The sequence below is a fragment of the Rattus rattus genome, chromosome 3 (genome assembly GCF_011064425.1).
Source record: "Rattus rattus isolate New Zealand chromosome 3, Rrattus_CSIRO_v1, whole genome shotgun sequence".
In the NCBI taxonomy this organism is placed as follows: Eukaryota; Metazoa; Chordata; class Mammalia; order Rodentia; family Muridae; genus Rattus; species Rattus rattus.
The window spans coordinates 170006454-170026449 of NC_046156.1; the positions used below are offsets into that span (position 1 = coordinate 170006454).

The following is a 19996-nucleotide window of genomic DNA, read 5'->3' on the forward strand; positions in this document are numbered from 1 at the left end:
AAAGCCCACGAGTAGGAATAACAGCAGACCAGCTCGGTAATGCACTCTCTGGGATACATCTCTGGGATGTAATAAGGAAGCAGAACAATCAAGTGGTGCACATTTATTGAGCACTTACTGAATGCCTCATGGCGTGAACTAAAAATCCAGGGCCGTGAGACATTATTTAACAGATGCCTGTGAACTAAACTCGGGGGAGAAAAAAAAAAAAGCAAACAAGGCTTTCTACTAAACTACTGTAAGTAACATTGCATAAGGATATGAGAATGTCAATGAGTGAATTTTAAAGCTCTCTTCCCATGAGCCTCTTTGGGGATGCTTTCCCCTGTCTGAGGATAAATATCCTCTCCTAAATCCTGTTTACCCATCCAACACAGAAGGCAGGCTCTCCTGCATTTCTGGCTAGATTCTGAGAACACAAGGACTGGGCTCTCCCTTCCCCCATCCACGATTCTCAAAGTCCTCTTACAGCCCCTGTGTTCTCCACCCCACGCCCACAGGAATAGAGACTGCAGGATGAAGCCATTCTCGTTGATGAATGCATTGGCCAACTGTATATCTACATTTTTTTATTAACTACATTTAATTCATGTGACCACGCCCATGTTGCTGCACTTTAGACATTCAGATGGCACGAAAGGGATTTGTGGGGAGGGAAGTGCCTAGTGTTACCTCTGATCTGTCAATTCAGGTGAGCCCGAGAGTCACAGTTTTAAAGTCAGCTCTGTGGAGATCCATTCCAGGTAAGGTTTGTTCACACCAGACCTCATTACAGATGGTTGTGAGTCACTGTGTGGTTGCTGGGAATTGAACTCAGGACCTCTGGAAGAGCAGCCAGTGCTCTTAACCTCTGAGCCATCTCTCCGGCCCCCAGGTAAGGTTTTTTTTTTATCTAAACCCCAAAACTTCTGCTGTATCAGAAATGTTGTTTGTTTGTTTGCTTATTACTTATCTCCATACACTTTGTTCTTAACACTAAGAGTAAGTGACTTTTTGTTATGGTTGAAATGTTTGTGTCTCTCCAAAATTCATGTTGAAACTTGACCCTTAATGAAAACATGTGACATGTGAGGACTTAGTCCTCATGAATGGGATTAATGGTCAAGGAGTAAGACAGCACTTTTCTGTATTCCTATGTCTTCTTCCCTGTGAAGACAATGACTTGGAAGCAGAAAGCAGCTCTCGCCAGACAGCAAACCGGTATGCCTTGACTCTGGACCTCCTAGACTCCAGAACCAGGAGAAATGCATTTCCATTCTTTATAAGTTATCCCGCCTAAGGTATTTTGTTACAGCATCAAGAGCGACTCACACTTTATCATTTCTGTATTGTCCTCTTCCTCTGTGATCTGACACATTCACTAAAATATGGGAGGATCACTGTTGAGGGAACAAAAAGACAATGAGCAGATGCCTGTATTTGACAAACTGGGGTCCTCAGTTCCTCAAGAGGGGTTGAAAAGGATTTGTGGGATCTAGCAGAGCCAGATGTTGGTCTCTATGCTCGAGAAGATTAGCAGGAGAATTGCAGACCAGGTAGGTGTCTGTTTGGATGACTTGAACACACTCAGATCTGTTAGCCTATTCTATGGCCACTTCTCCCAGTGACAGAGCCAGGTAACTCGGGAATTGCAAAAGAGCCCACATAGCCTACAATCTGAACATGTCTATAATCTGAATCCTTTAGGAGGAAAATCTGTTGATACACGCCCTCTTCTTGCCACAGGGAAGTTGGTCTAAAACAGTTAGGTGCTGGATTGTGAGTTGTTGGGAGCAAGATTTAGTGCCCTTTCCTTATTTAAAAAGAAAGTTTACCCCCTAAATAAAACCATTACAAATAAAAAAAAAACCTTTTTACTTAAAAATTGTGTAAATCTTTAATGTCTTACTAGCCATCTATATTTTTGCATTGGTTGAAATGGGGGAGGTCACTCTGCAATCACACATGTCTTGCTTTTATTCTCTCCATGGGGGCCAACAAGAGCTCTTCATATAACTGTACCCCAGGAACTCAAGGTAATGAGGCTGATTTCTACTTTATGCTACAGTTCCCCCAAATGGGGCTACGACATGGAGACTGTGGGGAATACACTCAAGAATCTAAACGTCTACTTGTCCTGACCCTTGTAGCTCTGTTCACATTTTCCCTCCCACAGCAAGATTTACTGTCACACCTCCCACAGTATGAATGTCCAATCCTCCCACAGAGGCAAGTTCTGAGTGTTTATGGGAACATTAAATGCATTGGTTAGGAGGGGAAAATACCAGGTAACCCATTGTGGTTACCACGGTCTGAAACAGGAAGATCATGGGTTCCAGGCTGGCCAACATACTGTGCTAAAGAAGCAGGGAAAGGTGTTAGGGACATGGTTGAATAAAGTGCTTGCCAGGCAAGCATGAGGTCCTGAGGTTGGATTCTAAGAACCTGTAAAAAGCCAGATGCAACACTGTAATCCTTGCCCCAGGGAAGCAGGTGGATTCTTGGGACTTTCTGGCCAGCCAAGATAGCTAAGTCTCCAAGCTTCAGGCTCAAAAGAGACTCTGTCCCAAAAGATAAGGTGGACAGTGACTAAGGAAGATATCTGATATTAACCTCTGGTCTCTACATTTTTGGGGGCATACATGTGCCATACACACACCAATATGTATATGCAGATCACCATGCATATCCCCATGGACACAAATAGTACCACATTGACAATTAGTACCACACATTCTAATCTCTAGTAAAAGTGCATCCAAGCAAAACAAAGCAAGAATGCAGGGAAGTGTCGAGATAGTTCAGCAGTTAAGAGAACTGGCTGCCTTTTCTCAGGACCCGGGTATGAATTCTAATACCCACATGGCAGTTAAGAACCAGCTGTAACTCAGTTCCAGAGGATCCAACACCTCTCATGGGCACTGCATGCATATGGTACAAAGACATACATACAGGCAAAATACCTATGTACATCAAATAAAGATAAGTAAGTGTTTAAAAAAGAAAAGGAATGAAGGGACTCCTTCCTGAGTCCTACGACCTTTTGTATTTTGAGAATCTATGGGTTCCAAGTACCATTAGGTTCTGTTGCTTGGGTTTAAAGAAGGAAAGAACTGGGATTTGAGGAAGGCTGGCCATACTAGTCTATCACACATATTATTAAGCTTTACTTTCAAACCTATTAGTGCCAGATAGTCTAGTAAATAATACCAAAATAACACAAATAATGCGGAGGGTGATAGACCTTCCTCCAGCGCTCTGTCTTGCCTAGAGCTCTCACGAGCGCACAGCCTCCTTCTGTGTCTGCTCGGAGCCCAGATGCTCTGCATTCCTTCACAGAACTTCAGCTTCTGGTGCACAACATAGGAAATAGTTGTCTCTTAGAGTTTTCATATCTGGACTGTGGAACTGTCTGGCCTGGTCTTTCAACATCTTACCCAACACACTTTTGGGAAGGAGTATAGATCTTAGAGCCAGAAGAGTCAACTTTTGGGTCATGAGCATTATAAAAACGAGAATCCTAATACAGCCAGGGACAATCCAGCTTCTACTTGTGGGGAATCCTTGGCAAGAAAACATGGAAGGGATCCTTTGGAAAGAGAGATGGGGAGGTACTCCTTAATGGTCTCACTTCAGCCTAAAACTGACCTTACTTATGTTCAGACAGCCAGTGTGGCTGGAGCAGTATAGCACGCAGACTTCCTAGCAGTCAGAGAGAGAGAGAGTGCTCTGGTCTGCTTGGGCCTACAGAAAGAGAAAACAAACTTTATGTTTGAAAACTAGATTTGGCTATGTAGCCCAGGCTGGCTCAAGCTCATCGTCTTCTCTCAGCCTCTAGAACACTTTGTTTTCAGGCATGTAGCATCACATCCAAATAGAAAATGAACTTCTAATATCTCCTTTCCCAAATATTGGCAGGAAGGAGGTATGTAAAGAGGAGACTGTCTTAGTTAGCTAGAGAAACCAGAAGAAGCAATGAAAACAGGCTAGGGGCCTAAAGGGTAGACAGCAATAATCTTATATATAGTTCTAAAGGCTGGACGTCCAAGATTAAGGTGTAGCAGAATTGGTTTCCTTTGAGGCCTGCCTACTTGCCTTACAGACAGTTGCCATCTTGATACTTCTTCACAGAGTCATCCTTCTGTGCCTCTGTATCCTTAGTTATTAAAAACACCAGATTGGAATAGGGCCACTGGAATAGCCTCATCTTACCTTATCTCTTTAAAGTTCCTAATCCCTCCAAGGTCACTTTCTGAGGTATTGGAGTATAGCGCCATCAACATAGGACTTGCGCTGAAGAAGTAGAATTTTATCCATAGTTTGAACCCCCCAACACATGCTTAAGAAACTGAAACTGCTCTTTCTATCCACAAAGCAACAGTTCACTGCCCTACAGCAGATATTTGCCAATACTGTGTATAAACTTCCATGCATGTAACTTTGATGTATTGGGCAGAGAGATGGGGGCAGGGAGAAGGAAGAGAGACAGAGAGACAGAGAAACAGAGGAGAGGAAGCAAAAAGAATGACTAGAGTATGGAGGTGAGTATACAGTGTCAGCTTTTTCTTTTTAGTGACCCAACAAATATGAAGATGTTTAATAGTACTTCCTTACTAATGCTTCTTAATAATGCCATACAATAGTGGTTCAGCATAATCTGTGATTTTTTTTTTAATTGTGAAAATCTGTGGAGAGGAGACAGGCATAAAAGTTCCTCTGAAGAAGGCAAGATGCATAGTAATAGCATCTCATATTCTTCTGAAAATGTCTTTAATTTGCTCTTAATTTTGTATGTTAGTTTAGCAGGGTATACAATTCTAGGGTGAATTATTTTCTTTCAATTCAATGAAAGATATCTTTAGATTCTAGATGCTCTTACTTTTCTTGAGAAGGCACGGAGCTAAGTATTATTTACTGAGTGGTGCCATCCTTTTCCCTTGGTCTTTTATGTCTATGACCTTAGCCTTTCAAAGTTTTATCAGAACATTAGAAATTCATTTATTTTTTGCTTGATTTCTGCTGTATTTCTCTACCAATCTGAGAAATCATGTTTTTTTAATTTTGAATATCCATGCTTTTCATCATTACATTGAAACATTGCCTTTACTTTCTTATTTGTCTAGAATTCCAAGTATTTTGAACATTTTTTCATGTAATTTAACCTCAATTTCAAAGTTTCCATACGGTCATCTCTGCATAGGGCATTATGCCACAATTCTGAAGCCTTTACTTCCAATTTACTAACTGTCCTTGTGCGGTGTGCTATAGCAGAATACCAGGGATGAGTGATTAGCGTGGTGTGGTGGTTTAAATATGCTTGTCCCAGGCAGTGGCACTATTTGGAGGTGTGGCCTTGTTGGAGTGGGTGTGGCCTTGTTGGAGGAAGTGTGTCACTGTGGATGTGGGCTTTGAGAGCTTCCTCTTAACTGCCTGAGGATACCAGTCTTCTAGCTTCCTTCAGAACAAGACATAGACCTCTCAGTTCTGTCTCCGGCACCATGCCTGCCTTCCCAGACACTGCCATGCTCTTGCCTTGATGATAATGGATTAAGCCTCTGAACCTGTAAGCCAGCCCCAATTAATGTTATCCTTAAAAGAGTTGCCTTGGTCATGGTGTCTGTTCACAACAGTAAAACACTAAGACACATGGATTTTAGTTCTAATAGTTTTGGACATTGGGAAATCCACAATCAAGGTGACCAGCACTTGAAGAAGGCCTTGTTTGTCATGTGCTCAGACAACAAAAGACAAAGGACATGAATGGGGCAAACTTCCCATGGCAGGAGAGGTAGACTTCTCTTCTGTGTATCCTTTTCATAGCAATATTGTGGTCCATTCATGAGGATGCAGCCATCATAACCCATGTGCCTTCCATTATGCTTGAATACTGCTTTAGGATTTAAGTTTCCAGTACATGAAGTTTGGGGACTATGTTCAGACACATTAATTCTCTCATTATCTATGACAGTTTCTGTTTAATCTAGCTATTGTGTTTTAAATTTCTATTACTATATTCAACATCTAAAGAATTTAAGTTTAGTTCTTTTAAAAATACTCCTTTATTCTTGATGGTCCCTCATTTGTGTTTCTTAAGTTTTCCAGATTAACAGTTCACAAAGATTTTAAAGATACTCATTTTACATTTCATATTAATAGATGACACTGTGCCCAAATTCTAATCCCCCCACACACACTGTTTCTGCTGACCCCAATTTAGGGTGGTTTGCTTTCTCATGCCCTTACAATTTTATGTTGATTGTTTCTGTATGATTCCTCTTAAAGATCAGAATCCCAGAAAGCCTAGCTGAGGGAGTTATCCCTTCACATGCTAGAGGCTGTGATGTAGTTTGAATAAAATCCATTTTCTTTTTACAAAATATTTTCTCTACCCAAGGCTTCCCAGACCACAAAAGTATTTGCACTAGATTCTCCCGAGGTCAAGTTTAAGATTATAAACTCTCAGGAACTTCTCATTTTTGTTTATGTTTTTCATTCCTTTGACCGGTACCCAAGAAAACCACATTTCTCCCTTGAGTTCATTTTGGCAGAGGACAGTTTTTTTTCTATCCCAAATCTGTTTGAGAATATGGATGGTTGATATTCTGGGTTTTCTCTTTGCAGAGAATGAAGCTCCCAAGATCAACATATGCCCATAGGCTGCCCATATTCCAGGGCCTGATGTCACTCCGGTGCCACATCTTAACCTGATGGATCTCACTTAAAATTTGAGGACAAAAAAATTTAATAAAATGGGAAGACAAATGGATAAACTTGAAAGGCGGGGAGGGGGGGAATCACAGGCCAGGGGGAAATTACATGAGTGTGATCACTTGTGAACCACTTATTTTTTAGAATTGTATATATTTTCCTCACATAAGGAGAACAGAGCATGAGCTATGTCAGTGGAATGGTAAATGATTTTTAGGGAAACTCAGTAGGCTTGTTGAAGACAAAAATGGCCTGGGGCAAAGTCCACTGGACTGTCTGAGCAGATAATGGATTCCCTGTGGAGCCAGAATAAAGGACACTGGTGTGCCATGGTCTATCTAGAAGTGCCGACAGGCCTCAGTGCCTCCTTCTATGGCACAGGTTGAACTCACAGACAACCTGGGGAAGGGATCAGAGGCCATTATCTTCTTCCGTAAGGTGAGGTCTCAGACTTTAAGAAGATAGGAGACTTCAGAGGAAATTTCCTTGCAATATGTCTTATTCTTACTCTCCATATGCCTTTAATTTAAAAATGCTCCACATTCCAGGATGTCATATCTGGGGATGATGATCCCTGGAATCCATCATTCTACAGTAACAGATAAAGCCAATGTCCAGTCTTGCAACTTTCTGTGGTGTGTGATATTCCAAAGTTAAAACCCTTTATCTCCTTTTTTCTCCTTTCAGAGGTGGGTTCATATGGTGCTGTTCACCCAACAAAAGATAACTCACAAAGCTTCCCCCGTCTTTCTTTTTAAAAGTTAATTTAAATTTTAATTACCATTACTTTAAACTTTAATTTAAAATTCATTTGACAATTTCATACACATATACAAGAAAGCTGGATTATAGTCACCTTTTGATTATATTCAATCACCCCACTTCTCAATTCCTACGATACTCCCCAGTTGGTGCTCCTCCTTTCAGGCCCTTATGCATGTATGGATATTTTGTCTGTATGTATCTATGTGCACCACAGGCATCTAGTGCCCTTGGAGGCCAAAAGGAGGCATTGGGTCCCCTGGAACTGGAGGCAGGGAAGGTTGTGAGCTAACATGAAGGTGCTTGAAATTGAACAGAAATCCTCTGAAACAGCAAACAATGCTCTAACTACAAAGCCATCTCTCCAGCCCTGCCCCCTTTCCTCAATAATCCACTGAGTCAGTTCAATTAGTGCAATCCATGAGCATGGGAAACCCAAGAGTGGACACCTCCCACAAAGAAAATGGCCTCTTCCTACCCCAGCATCTATGAGTTGTGAATAGCTCCTCATCTGGGGGTGGGACCTTCCATTCCTTCCTCCACTCATGATGGCGGTAAGTGGCTTCACCTCACACCGGTCATATGCAGGTAGTCGCATTTGCTATGAGTTTATCATTCCGATGTTCAGGTCCGGTCCACAACACTCTTTCCCATCCTACAACTTTCATATTCTGCCTGACCTCTCTTCTGCAGTGTAAAGTTGACACTCATGTCTCATCTACAGCTTGAACATTCAACAGATACTTGTTATCTGCACTTTGCCCAGTTATGAGTCTCTGTATTGACTGCTGCCCACTGCAGAAAAGAAGCCGTAGAATCTATGACCAGCCTAGCTTTGCGCTCTTGGGCTTTGAACCAGGTTTGTAGTATTAGGTATGAATTGGGTAGAATTCAAAGAAAAAATCTCCTGCAGTGTGAGAGGACAAGAGAGTGTGGCAAGAGAGTATGTAATTGGAATACATTATATACATACATGAAAATATGATACTAAAGCCATATATATATATATATATAATTATTATAATACAAAACATTTGAAAACCCTTCTGTACAGGGCATGCTTTGCTAGTTGTCTGTTCCCTTCTTTCTGCTTGAAACACTTATTAATGCTGCAGATAGACAAGACATCTTGTAAGGATAAGGTGATCATCAAAAGAATCACAAAACCTCAGTTCTAACATCCTGGAGCCATTGCTCCAATACTAATAACTTTTTTCCATATGAAGGAAACAAGCCCCCTTTATTACAGCCATTGGTATTGAATTACAAGCCATTGATTAGGGCACTGATGAGTTTCCATCAACAACTACTGTATATGAGGGCTTTTCAGTGCCAGGTGTATTCAAAAGAGGTGCAGTAAAGACACTGCCAACATGACTGTTCCATTGTATGATTAAGATATTGTAGTTATGAAAGAGAACAGCCGGAAGCATGTGGAAGAGTCCAGAGCACAGAGAAAGAGAAATGTGCTAGACATGGCCAGAGCCATGTGAGAGAGGGCAGAGCCGCGGGGAAGAGAGAATAGAGAGGGTGTAGGGAGGATGTTAAGAACAGAGAGACTACTGAGAAAAAGGGTAAACAGCTGGGAGAAGGGAAGGGCCAGGAGACTCCCATGGGGGCTTTGAAATACATAACAAGTACTTATGAGTAGGGACTGAAGGAGCCTGAAGGCTAGCACAGACCTCGCTGTGCTGATAAGTCCTGTGGTGGTTGAATGGACTCCATTGGCTCCTACATTTGAATGCTTAGTTATCAGGGAGCGGCACTACTTAGAAAGATTAGGAGGTGTGGCCTTTTGGAGTGGGTGTGACCTTGTTGGAGGACGTATGTCAGTGGGAGTGGGTTCTGATGTGACTCACTCTTCCTACTGTCTGCCAATCCAGATGTAGAACTCTCAACGACTTCTCCAGGAAACGACGTCCGGATGTCATCATGCTCCCCCACCATGATAATGAACTAAGCCTCTGAAACTGTCTGCAAGCCCCGATTAGATGTTTTCTTTTATAAGAGTTGTCACGGTCATCGTGTCTCTGCACAGCAACAGAACACTGACTGAGACAGGCTCCAAAGATATATGTTAACTGGAGAGCCTTTTGTCCCTTTTGCAAGAGGTAAAGGAAATGATTCCATGTGGCGGAGAGGAGCTGGCTTCTGAGGTTCTGGAGGAGCACTGGCTTTTATCTAACTACCAGATAGATAAGCTTGAGCTCATTTCTGGATATTTAGCTGGACTGCACTTTGGAGTCTGGGGAACTGAAATTTCCTTTAGACCTGACAATGAGGAGCTTGGAAGCTGTACACACAGAAGAATAAGTACAACTAAGGAGGAGTTTGCCCACATTCTACAGTTCTCTAAGATTTCCGCAGACTAGGACGTTCACATTTCAAGGCCACAACTGGCCAGGTAATACAGCTTGGCATAGCTATCAAATGCTACCGAAGAATGAGAGAGCAACATAAAGTCCCTAGCTGCCTCCTTTTATTGACTCTTTGTACCTAGAGAGAAGTTTGACATTTAGTCATCTAAGTCTTATAACTGAGTCCTACAGAACGAGCGCTTGTAGTACAGATGAAGTGTCCCTGGGAACAGCCACAGGGGGGTTTGGGAGCTCACATCTCTTCTTTTCCTGGAAAGTTTCTTCTTAGGGTTGAAAAGGGAGTGCCAATAGGGGACCGGTATCCACTGGTTATCTACTCGCTAATGCAGATTTCCTTTACAAATGCACATTTCTTATGAAAGGGTAGCCTCTTGGAACAATGGCTGCTGCCCTTGGAGAGGTCTGTAGGTTATCTGAGTCATAACCAACTGGGAGAATTCCAAAACCATCCTCGAGGATGAGGCATTCTACTCTCTCACACTACAATTATCTCCATTCTATCCCTCCAAGTGGGATGGGAGTTCCTTAAGGACCACAGATATCTCGTAGTTCCTTGTCTATGTTTAATTTGTAACTCACATACTAGTGGATAAGGTTTCTTTATGAGCTCCAGCAAATATCATCCTATAAGCCACAGCCTATGAATGGCAGTACATTCTCTAGGTTCTATCCTTTCCCCTAGCTTCTCCGACCCTCGGATGCTTCTCCTTATTACTGATAAACAGTATTATTTTGCTTTGATTCTGTACCAGGCAGAGAACACAAGCTATCCCGTGAATTAACTGTTTACTGTCCAAAATGAACAGTCTGAAGCCAAGAATGATTGAGCAACTGAACATACCTTTTAATATAGACACCTCTGAGTTGAGTAGTAAATGTACAACCTGAGCACATCAGCCATGTGTGCTTAAAAACAAATGTTCATTTCTCATCGTTCCTTAGTGTTTACAAGCAAAGGGAATATAAGGAGCAGTTCCACCATGATTGAGACAACAGCTTTGGGCTGGAAGAGGGGCCTCTTTAGAGGGCCCACATGGAGCCCTGGCTGCCTGTGGCTTTCCTGCCCTCTCTGGCCTTCCAAGGAACTCACCTCACACATGCAATTATAAAATTTCTCCCAAGCAGCCTTCTAGTTTTGAATCAGTTTCTATCCCTCAGAAACAAACATTTGCCCAGACTCTCAGCAGGACAGAGAATCAGGGTCAGGGAGGGAGGACCAGGAAGATGGGGAACACAAGGAATGTTCTCATATTTTCTATTTGCTGATATGAGCACATTAAGTTTGAAGTAAGTGGAGAGCCCTCTTAAGACACACAGTTTAAATAGAATGTTTTCAAATACTTCCCAGAAGCCCACAGAGCAAATATGAGACACACTTAGAGCTCTAACACCCTTTCTCTGTCCCTGAGCCCTGGGACTCTGGGTGAGAGGTCACCCAGTCCTCTTCAGGGCCAACTTCCTCTGTTTCCTGGTTCTTTTCAAGGGGCCTCCAAATTTTCTTTCCTTGTTACGAAATTCAAGGAACATACTCCCCTCTGGGTGACCAGTAACCACCCGGATAGCTTTCACCCCAGAATCTTCCCTGTTCCTATTTACTGCTCTACTATTGTAAAGACAATTCATCTTCCTGGCTTTTGTGTTCCTGGGGTTCTAGGAATCTGGGGCGGGGGGGGGGAGGGTGGAGCCCGGCTTCCTGCTTCCTTTTTTGTTGTATTGGTTTCCATTGGCCTTCCTTTTCCCAGCTTAGCTCTGTTGAAAGAACATTACCTACAGACCTCTCAGGCTTCTCCAATACTACTTCCGTTTCCAACCAGGACAGGTTCACAGTCCTCTTCACAGTCTGGAACTCAAACCAGAAGCCTCGATTGAGAATCTATTAGAGTCTTTCCTGAGAGGCCAGGACACATTTTTACTTAGAAGAAACCCCATCCTGAAATGTGAAGAAAAAAAAAAAAACCCTCCTCCAGGTGCGTGTTTGGATAGCTGGAGGAATTTCCACTAAGGCAAAGCAAACAAAGAGCTTGTGGAATTCTGTTGAATATTTTCACAGCGGTGCAGTCAAGCGCCCTAAGCCATAACAATCTGCCGTCCGTGTTCACCCGCAGCAGGAAGCTCGGTTTTGACAACCACAAGCAGTCCGTTTCGTGATGTTACTGAGGTTTTTAGAGAAGACAAAAATAATGGGAAAGTGATTACGTCAGAAGCCAAATGGCTACGGAGTGTTTGAAAACACACAACACTGGCAGATCAAACACTAAACAGTAACAAAACGCAAGCTTAACAGCACTGGGATTTACTATGCATGTACTGACTGCATAAAGAGGGAATACAAAGTAAAATAGCTTCTAAGTTGAACTTGATCCATCTCAGTTGGAGAGTCTGAGGTTCTCAAAGCTCAGGTTAAGCACTCCAACAGGAAACACACGTACAACAGAAAAAGGAGCAGGGCTTACAATCACTCTTTCAGGAGCAAGAACTTGGAATGTTGGCAAGGCCCAATGCAGGAACCACCCTACCTTTGTTACCTCTGCTCGGTCTGTTTGCAAGGCTTAGGGTCAGAGACATTTGCCCAACCCAACTCTGGGGTAGCCAACTGCAGAGGGCCCTATGTGACGGTGACCTAAGAGAGATCTAGGAGAGTGTGTTAGATAACGCCACAACCCACGCCAGACCCTTTGAAACAGCATCCAAGGATATGATGGGCCTGAAACACTGTTGTGGGACATTATCCTTCAACAGAGAGATATCAACGTGTGTGTGTGTGTGTGTGTGTGTGTGTGTGTGTGTGTGTGTGTGTGTGTGTTGTGTATGTGAATGTGTGGATGTAGAGGTCAGGGCAAGATTCTCAGAGTCCTTGTCTGTCACGCTCTACCTCACTGCCTTAAGACAGCATCTCCCACTGAATGGGGAGCCTAGGTTTTTATGTGGGTCCTGGGGATCTATTTACACTCTGGTCTTCCTGCTTGCATTGCAAGTGTTCTTACCCACTAAGCCATCCCTCCAGCCTCCTCTTATCATCCAAATTAGAGGAACAACAACAACAACAACCAACCAACCAAAAAGCCTTACAAGATCAGACCTGCCAACATCCTGAAGGACCCTCAGTTCCTCCCTAGCTTCTCCCTTCCTCTTGTGTCCTCCGTCTCCAGGTGCATGTAGTTCTGCCCCAGTTGCAAATGGTCTCAGAAGATGCTCATATATAGATGGAAGGTTATTTGAAGTGGGATTCCATCTATGCAAATCTCAGGAGGTTATCATTTGAGCTGAGTTGTGATGTAAGCGCTTTGGGGGTTACCCATGCTACTCTAAGTTCAATAAATTCATTAGTTCATCAAGCTGGACTTGGATGCTATTACTTTGGTCTGCACTGGTATCTTACCTGGGGCAAGTAGGAGTTTGTGCCTCTTCAGGAAACTTAGCTCATTAGACATCCAGTGGTTAATTTTTTCTTTTCTCCCAGAAGTGACTTTAAAGGGCTCCTTAGATTGTGACCCCCCCTTCCCCCTGGCAGAGGAAGCATGAAAAATCACATGTATGTACGGACTCATATGCCGGGTACTCCTTCTGAGGCTGGACCTGGGTAAGGGTTGCATCTTGATGTGTGTAAACCCTTTAGAGCATCTTCTTCCAAAGGCTGAATGGAGGGGATATTTTCTGGCATTTCTGACAAGCACAGTAAAAGAACCAACTTGGCAACAGGACACCCATAGGGATTAGCTTAAAATGTTCTAAGAAGTAAGAGGCCAAGGTCAAACTTTTCATGCCGTTGGTTGCTTGAACCCAGGGTGATGCCAGCTGGGACTTCCCCCTCCCATGATCAGTCCTCTGCAGAGCTGAAAGAAAGTGTAGAGACTGATCACCCCTTGTTAGTGGAGGTCGTCTAATGCCTGATAGAATAACGGCTAAAAGGACCATTCTAGGGTTGGGCGACCATGCTTTGATGCTTACCTCTACAGTGTCTAGTTCTGGGATATGGGCAGCTTCCTGTATCTGTTTCAAACTTAGTTTCTCGCTAGAGGATGACACAATGCCCAAGTTGGTGGGGGATTAGGAGAACAAAGCTTAGGAAATCCATGTCAGCTCTCATGCAGGTCAGAGTGCACAACAGTTGAGGAGGGAGGCTCTGGAGCCAGACTGTCCTAAGCGGAATTGTAACACCAGCAACTTGATGACTTTGGGCAAATTACTTACTCTCTTCCCGTGCCCCAGGTCCTTCTGATCCATCAAACAGACATAAGAATTAACTGACCTAGGGGTTGGGGATTTAGCTCAGTGGTAGAGTGCTTGCCTAGCAAGTGCAAGGCCCTGAGTTCGGTCCCCAGCTCCGGAAAAAAAAAAAAAAAAAAAAGAATTAACTGACCTAACATTTCCATAGGTTCAAGATGTTGCCAGTTTTCACCTTTTGTTCTCTACTCAGATCTGCTCGGAATTTGCAACTAGCCCCTAACATTGCTAAATGCTGTAGACTCCACACGGTCGCTGTAGCTGATGTATATCACTTGCATACATTAGCTTGATGTATCATTTATGTCAAGAGCTCTTGTAATGGCTGCTAAAGTGCGTTCTATGATAATGTCAGCTGTTAAAGCAAGGCCACCAAATAGAAATATAAGTTGAACAATAATCTTTCAATTTTTTCCTAACCATCCTGGAGATGAAGCCCAGGACACTGTGCTGCTCTAGGCAAGCCCTCTACTACTTTAGCTAAATAACCAGTTCTAGGAACTGCATTTTTTCCAAGAAAGAAACAGGTAAGATAATGTTGACATTGAAAATACTAAAATTTCTACTCATACTCAATACAGAAACAGTTAAAGAGACCTTCATTTTTTTTCTTCCTGCTAGCACATGCAGTCGGGCAAATTTTACATTTACAGTAGATCAGGTACCCAGTAGACCTGTGGCATCTGTCACCACCAAGTGGAACAGGACAGCACTGGGAGCATGAGCACTCCCACCTCATAACCAGAGTCATAACGGCCTCTTGGTAAGTCTGTAGTGCCAAGGGCAAGATGCTCAGTTCCCCTGCGGCCTTCTGCAAGCTGGGCACCAGGCAGGGCTTTCTGTAGTCCCTCTCCTGAGCAGGTGCTCAACTTTGCTGAGAAGAAAAGCAAAATGACCTACCTTTAAAAACGCAACTGCTGGCTTTCTGAGAAGTCGAAAACCCACAAACCAATTGGTGTTTTGAAGCTGCTTTTCCACCAAGGACTCGCTACCTTTTGCAATCTAAAGTTACTTTATTAGTGTTTTTCCTGTGTTAGTGGCTTTCAACGGGGAGATATAAAAGAATGCTCTTTTCTATGACTATTTGAGCATGTGTGTGAACGTGTAGAATGCCCCCCGCCCCCCAGCCTTCTGCTTGTTTTATGTTTCCCCCTTCTTCTTGGGACTGGCTTCAGAGTTCCGTGTATCTCTCAGTATGGCTGCCTTTTACTGGACAGAGAGGAGGTTATATGCTGAGTCGGGCGTCCCCGTCATTGTAAATTAAATACTAGAGATAATCAAACTATAAAAAGATAAGCTTTAATTAATTAATTTGGACATTTGAGATTGAGGGTTCCTGTAGCCTGATCTGGCCATGAATTCACCGTGAAGAAAGATAAAGAATGACTTTGTACTCCTGACTCTCCTGCCAAGAGCTGAGATTATTGGCAGGTGCTGTCTCTCCTGGCTGAGAACCTTATTTTAGTTCACTGTTACGGAGGCTGCAGTCCATGATCCGTCGGTCATGATGCCTGCTCTTAGGCTTCTGATAAGCACTGCACGACGGCCAGCGTTCGAGGCATGGCCAAGCGGTTTGCTTGGCCAGACGCAAAGAGAGCTACTCGAGTATCACAAACCCCTTCAAGGGCACGTGCCTTGGTCCTGAAGAGCCTCCCAGTTTCTACCTCCTAAAAGTGTCATATAGCACGTGCTTCCAATAGCATGGTCCTGGGGGGACCAAGCCCTGAGCACACACACGGACACTTCAGATCCAAACTGCAGCACTGATCAGACACCAGATACAGTGGACGGCACTTTGGTTCTGGTGTGCTATTTCCTCTGGCAGGGATGGGTAGTTTTCACTTGTATTAATTATCTTCAAATGTTCCTAATCTGAGAACCAGTACTGGCGAGAGACTGAGGAAGGAAGAAGGGATGTAATATTTAACTTCAAAAACAAAACCCGAGTTTTACCAATCAATGTTTTTTCATTCATGGAGTCCTACTAAGTTCTAAATGGCCACACTCTTTGGAGTTCACAAAGATGTTGGTGTGACAAGGGAGTGATTAGAGAATGCTTTACCTCGGAAACAACAAGGTAAATTTCGCTTATACGGGCTTAGCAAACTAAGGATAGGCTTAGGGTTCTCAGCTGAAAAGGTTCTGAGAGGTCATGGAGTTGGAGCTCTTTTATTCATTAGGAAAGTGAGGCCAGAAGAGGCTAAAACACTTCCAGTTCAAAGCAAAACGGATTTTGATCACGGTCTCCTTGCTCTTAATATTCATCATATATTTGCAATACATACTGTGGGGTAAGGCGTGCAGGTCAGGAGTGCAATGACGTGGAAACCTAAGGGTTCTTTGGAAAGTCGGCTGGGTGGTGTTTTGCTGGGGCAAACACGTGAGGGAACGTTTAGCTGAAGTTGACACATGTAAATGACTTGTGAAGAAATGTTTTTTCCTGAAGCAGACACAGCTTAAAGAGTGTTTTGATATAGCAAACACACGGAAGGATGCTTGATAAAGGAATATAAATATGACCCCACAGCAGTGGGAGGCGAGCACTGAGCATAGGTTTGCTTTGCTCCATCTCGTTATTCTTTGCTAACACACATATATCGGCTGGCCTTGCATAGCACTGTTGAGTTCAACATGTGAGAATGGCGCCATTGAGAAGGTTGTTTCCTCGGTCAGGCAGGATGGCGAGCCTTCAGGATTGACACTAGCTAACTGGTGTCTGCTTACTAAAAGGACTAGACTGTAGCTGCTGGTTTGTGCCTGGTGTCTGTCTACCTAGAGGTCTAGTGTACAGCTGATCCGCCATATTTGTGTTTGCTACAGGGCTGAGTTGCTACCAAAGAAGATCGAGCTCGCCCCACAATAAATTATTGCTAAACAGGTCCACTCTCCCCATATCCTAAAAACTTTTTTCCTTCCACTGCCTCTGCTGGGTGGTGGGCTAGAGGAGAAGTTAAACTCTTAATAAAAATAGGTTTCAAGAAATTTATACCTACAATACAACATGTTTATCCCCTGAGATTTTAACAGACTTTAGGTAGCAGGTGCTTAACTTTATTTAGGCAGCCCACTTACTGCTGTATTCAAAACATGAGCTCAGTTAGCATACCCCTCCCCCCAGTCTACCCCCCCACCCCTCCCCCCCACCCCCAGGAGCTGAGGACCAAACCAGGGTCTCGAAACAAATGCTCTCCCACTGAGCTAAATCCCCCAACCCCCAGTTAGCATTTCTAAAACTCATGGACAAAATAACAACAAAGCAAGGAGAAGACATTACTTAACCCCCAAACCTAATCACCGATTTCCATGCAGAAGGGAGTGTTTTAAGGGTTGTCTAAGGTAGGTGAAGCCTCTAAAGTACACTGAGTGTCAGTTTTGAGTTTGAAAAGAGTGATTCTGCAAGTGGATTTGGCACACTCTTCCCTCCACACAGTGCCTCACACACTTCGAACTTGCCGATGGGGGTTGGGTTATAAACTACAGTGAGGGTAGAGCACACAAGACACCTATGCGGACAAGGCAGCTTGGGAAAGGGTCTTTAAAGGTGATCGGGAAAGATTAGCAGAGGCCAGGCCTTGGGTGAATGAAAGAAAGGCTGGTTAGAAAGACACTTGTTTAATAGTTTAACTACAACTTGTCTTCGGTTCCTAAACAATATGCACGCACAGACATTTCCGAAGGAGCCTTTGACAGGCTGTACCACCATCCCAGCTGCCTTTGATTCAACAAAAATTAGGGGTGAGAAACCCACAGGTGGCTATGCCCAATGCTGGATGAACAGTATAAGGTACTTAAATATTCAGTGGGTAACTGATTAAAGGACCCGAGATGAAAACCTGGGTAGTAGAAATTGCCAGCACTACACGGGGTGCTTGTCAGTTTCTTTTAGTGTGGTTTTTAGTTCCACACCACATGTATAAGAGTGTGTATCTTGCTTTGAATTGGCTCCCCACTCCCCCGCCCCCGGGGAATCTTTTTGATGTATGGTGCTTAGAAAGCAAAGGCTATTGAGCTAAAGATGAAGCTTTTGTTTTCAAGTTGGCAAGTTCGCTTGTGAAAGCTAAGGCAAGGTGTTCTCTTGGGGAAAGGAGCGAAGGAGTGGGATAAAACACACGCGATCTGATGCTAACACACACACACACACACACACACACACACACACCCCAAGATACTGTACACTGGTTGGTGTTAAGGTGACTCTCACTTCTGTTGGAATTGGCTGTTTTTCCTCCTTACTTCAGTGGACTTACAGTCGATCCTAGCAAAAATCGCTAGAAACCTCTCTGTGCGAAAGACACACCACCAACCAGGAGTCCCGTGGAGCTTTGGTGAGTTAAACTTTTTACGACCTAGCTGGCTAGTGGAACTAAAAAGCCTACTTAAATCAGGGGAATAGTGGAGAGATTTCAAATCCTCAGAATTAATGGAGAAGTCGATTCGGTTCAGAAGTCCGGTCCTGGTGGTCTGGGGGAGGGAAGCTTCACCGGATCTCAGGACTTCCAACTCAAGGCACCCTGCTGAGGGCGCTCCTACTCCCGTCTAGCCTGTCCCTGCAGGCTGCAGATAGTCTCCCAACTCCCGAGCAGAGCACAAGTAAGTTTTGTCTCACCACCTGAGGAGTGTTAGGAAACAGTCGCTCCAACCAACTGGTTCAGCCCAGAAAACGTGAGTACATTCTGGTTTACTTTCTTTTCGTTCACAACGAAAATGGAACGGATTCCTGTTTGGTTCAGAGCGGGCTTTGGGTCAGTGACTCTGCTTTTCCCAAGACTACAGATAACTTTGGAAATGGACCAGAAACAATACTTTTTCGGGCCCTTATCCCTACCCCAGCAGTGGAACCCGCATACCGTGGATCCCACTAACTTCAAGTTAAGGTGTGAGACAGATCCACGCAGAAGGATTCCCACGTTCCATAGAAATCAAAAGCGAGCGTGGACGTCCTGGAGGCGCCGCGAGCCCAGGCGTGGGCGGTCGGGGAGCACCTCCCGCAGGTCCCGGGAGCTGCTCCGGGGCCAGGTCACCTGACTTCGGGAATTTGGGGCCGCGCGGGGTGGGAGTGGCCAGCACCTCCCTCCTTGAGCCCACGGGATCCAGGTCGGGGGCCGGCGCCCGGCGGCCACGTGGTGGTGCTGCCGTTGCCCCCGCCCTGCGGGCGGAGCCCGGGAGCTGAGCGCCCACTGACCCAGCCTCGGGAGGAGGAGGAGAGGGAGGAGGAGGAGAAGGAGGAGGAGGAGGAGGAGGAGGAGGAGGAGGGACCCAGTGCAGGAAGCCGAGCAGGAAGCGAGCCCGGCAGCCGCGCTTTCCTGGGGAAGCGGCGGGCGGGACGGCCAGCCGGGCCAGGAGCTGAGGCAGCCGCTTGGATGGGGTGAGTGACCGCGCGGAGCGGGGAGGCTGGGGTGCGGGCTCTGGGCTCGGTCCCCGCCTTTGTGTCTGGGGCTGCGCCGAGCTCCGGGCGCCGGGAGGAGTGCGGGGCTGGAGTTACGGTCTGGACACAGCTTTGGCCGCCCACTGTCCACGGAAGACAGTTGGGGGTTGGGGAGAGGAGGAACGGGAGGATGGTGGGGCTCTGGCAGAAAGAGAGGTCCGACTTAGTTTGGAAAAGGGGCTCGCCTCCTCTGGCGGTCTGGTGCGGGGCAGTGGCGCGGGGCGTCTGCCGCGGGAGCGCGGGTGGGAATGAATGACCGGATTCGGGAGAACGATGTGTCTGCGCCCCCGGGGCAGCCTGTCCCACCTGCGTGCCCTGCCCGGGGTCCGGTACCCCAATCCTTGCTCCCTGGCTCGACCCACCTCTTGGCTGAACTTGGAAAAGCAGAAGACAGAGGTGGGAGCGGGAGACGCCGGGTGGCTCTAGAGACCCACAGTCCGCTATTGTTCCTTTACGAACTAAAGGGAGCCGGTGAGCTGTCCGGAGGACGCAGGCGAGACCGCCCTAAGCTGTCACAGCC

At 45.0% G+C, this 19996-nt stretch overlaps 1 protein-coding gene across 1 annotated transcript in view; it reads left to right on the top strand.

Annotated features, from left to right (window-relative positions):
* The first annotated feature begins 19242 nt into the window (after window positions 1–19242).
* Window positions 19243–19996, top strand: part of Rai14 (retinoic acid induced 14) — a 134825-nt gene continuing 134071 nt past the window's right edge. Inside the window, exon 1 of the mRNA XM_032898780.1 lies at window positions 19243–19416. The gene's annotated coding sequence lies outside the window, so the exon portion shown is untranslated. The remainder of the gene's footprint in view (window positions 19417–19996) is intronic.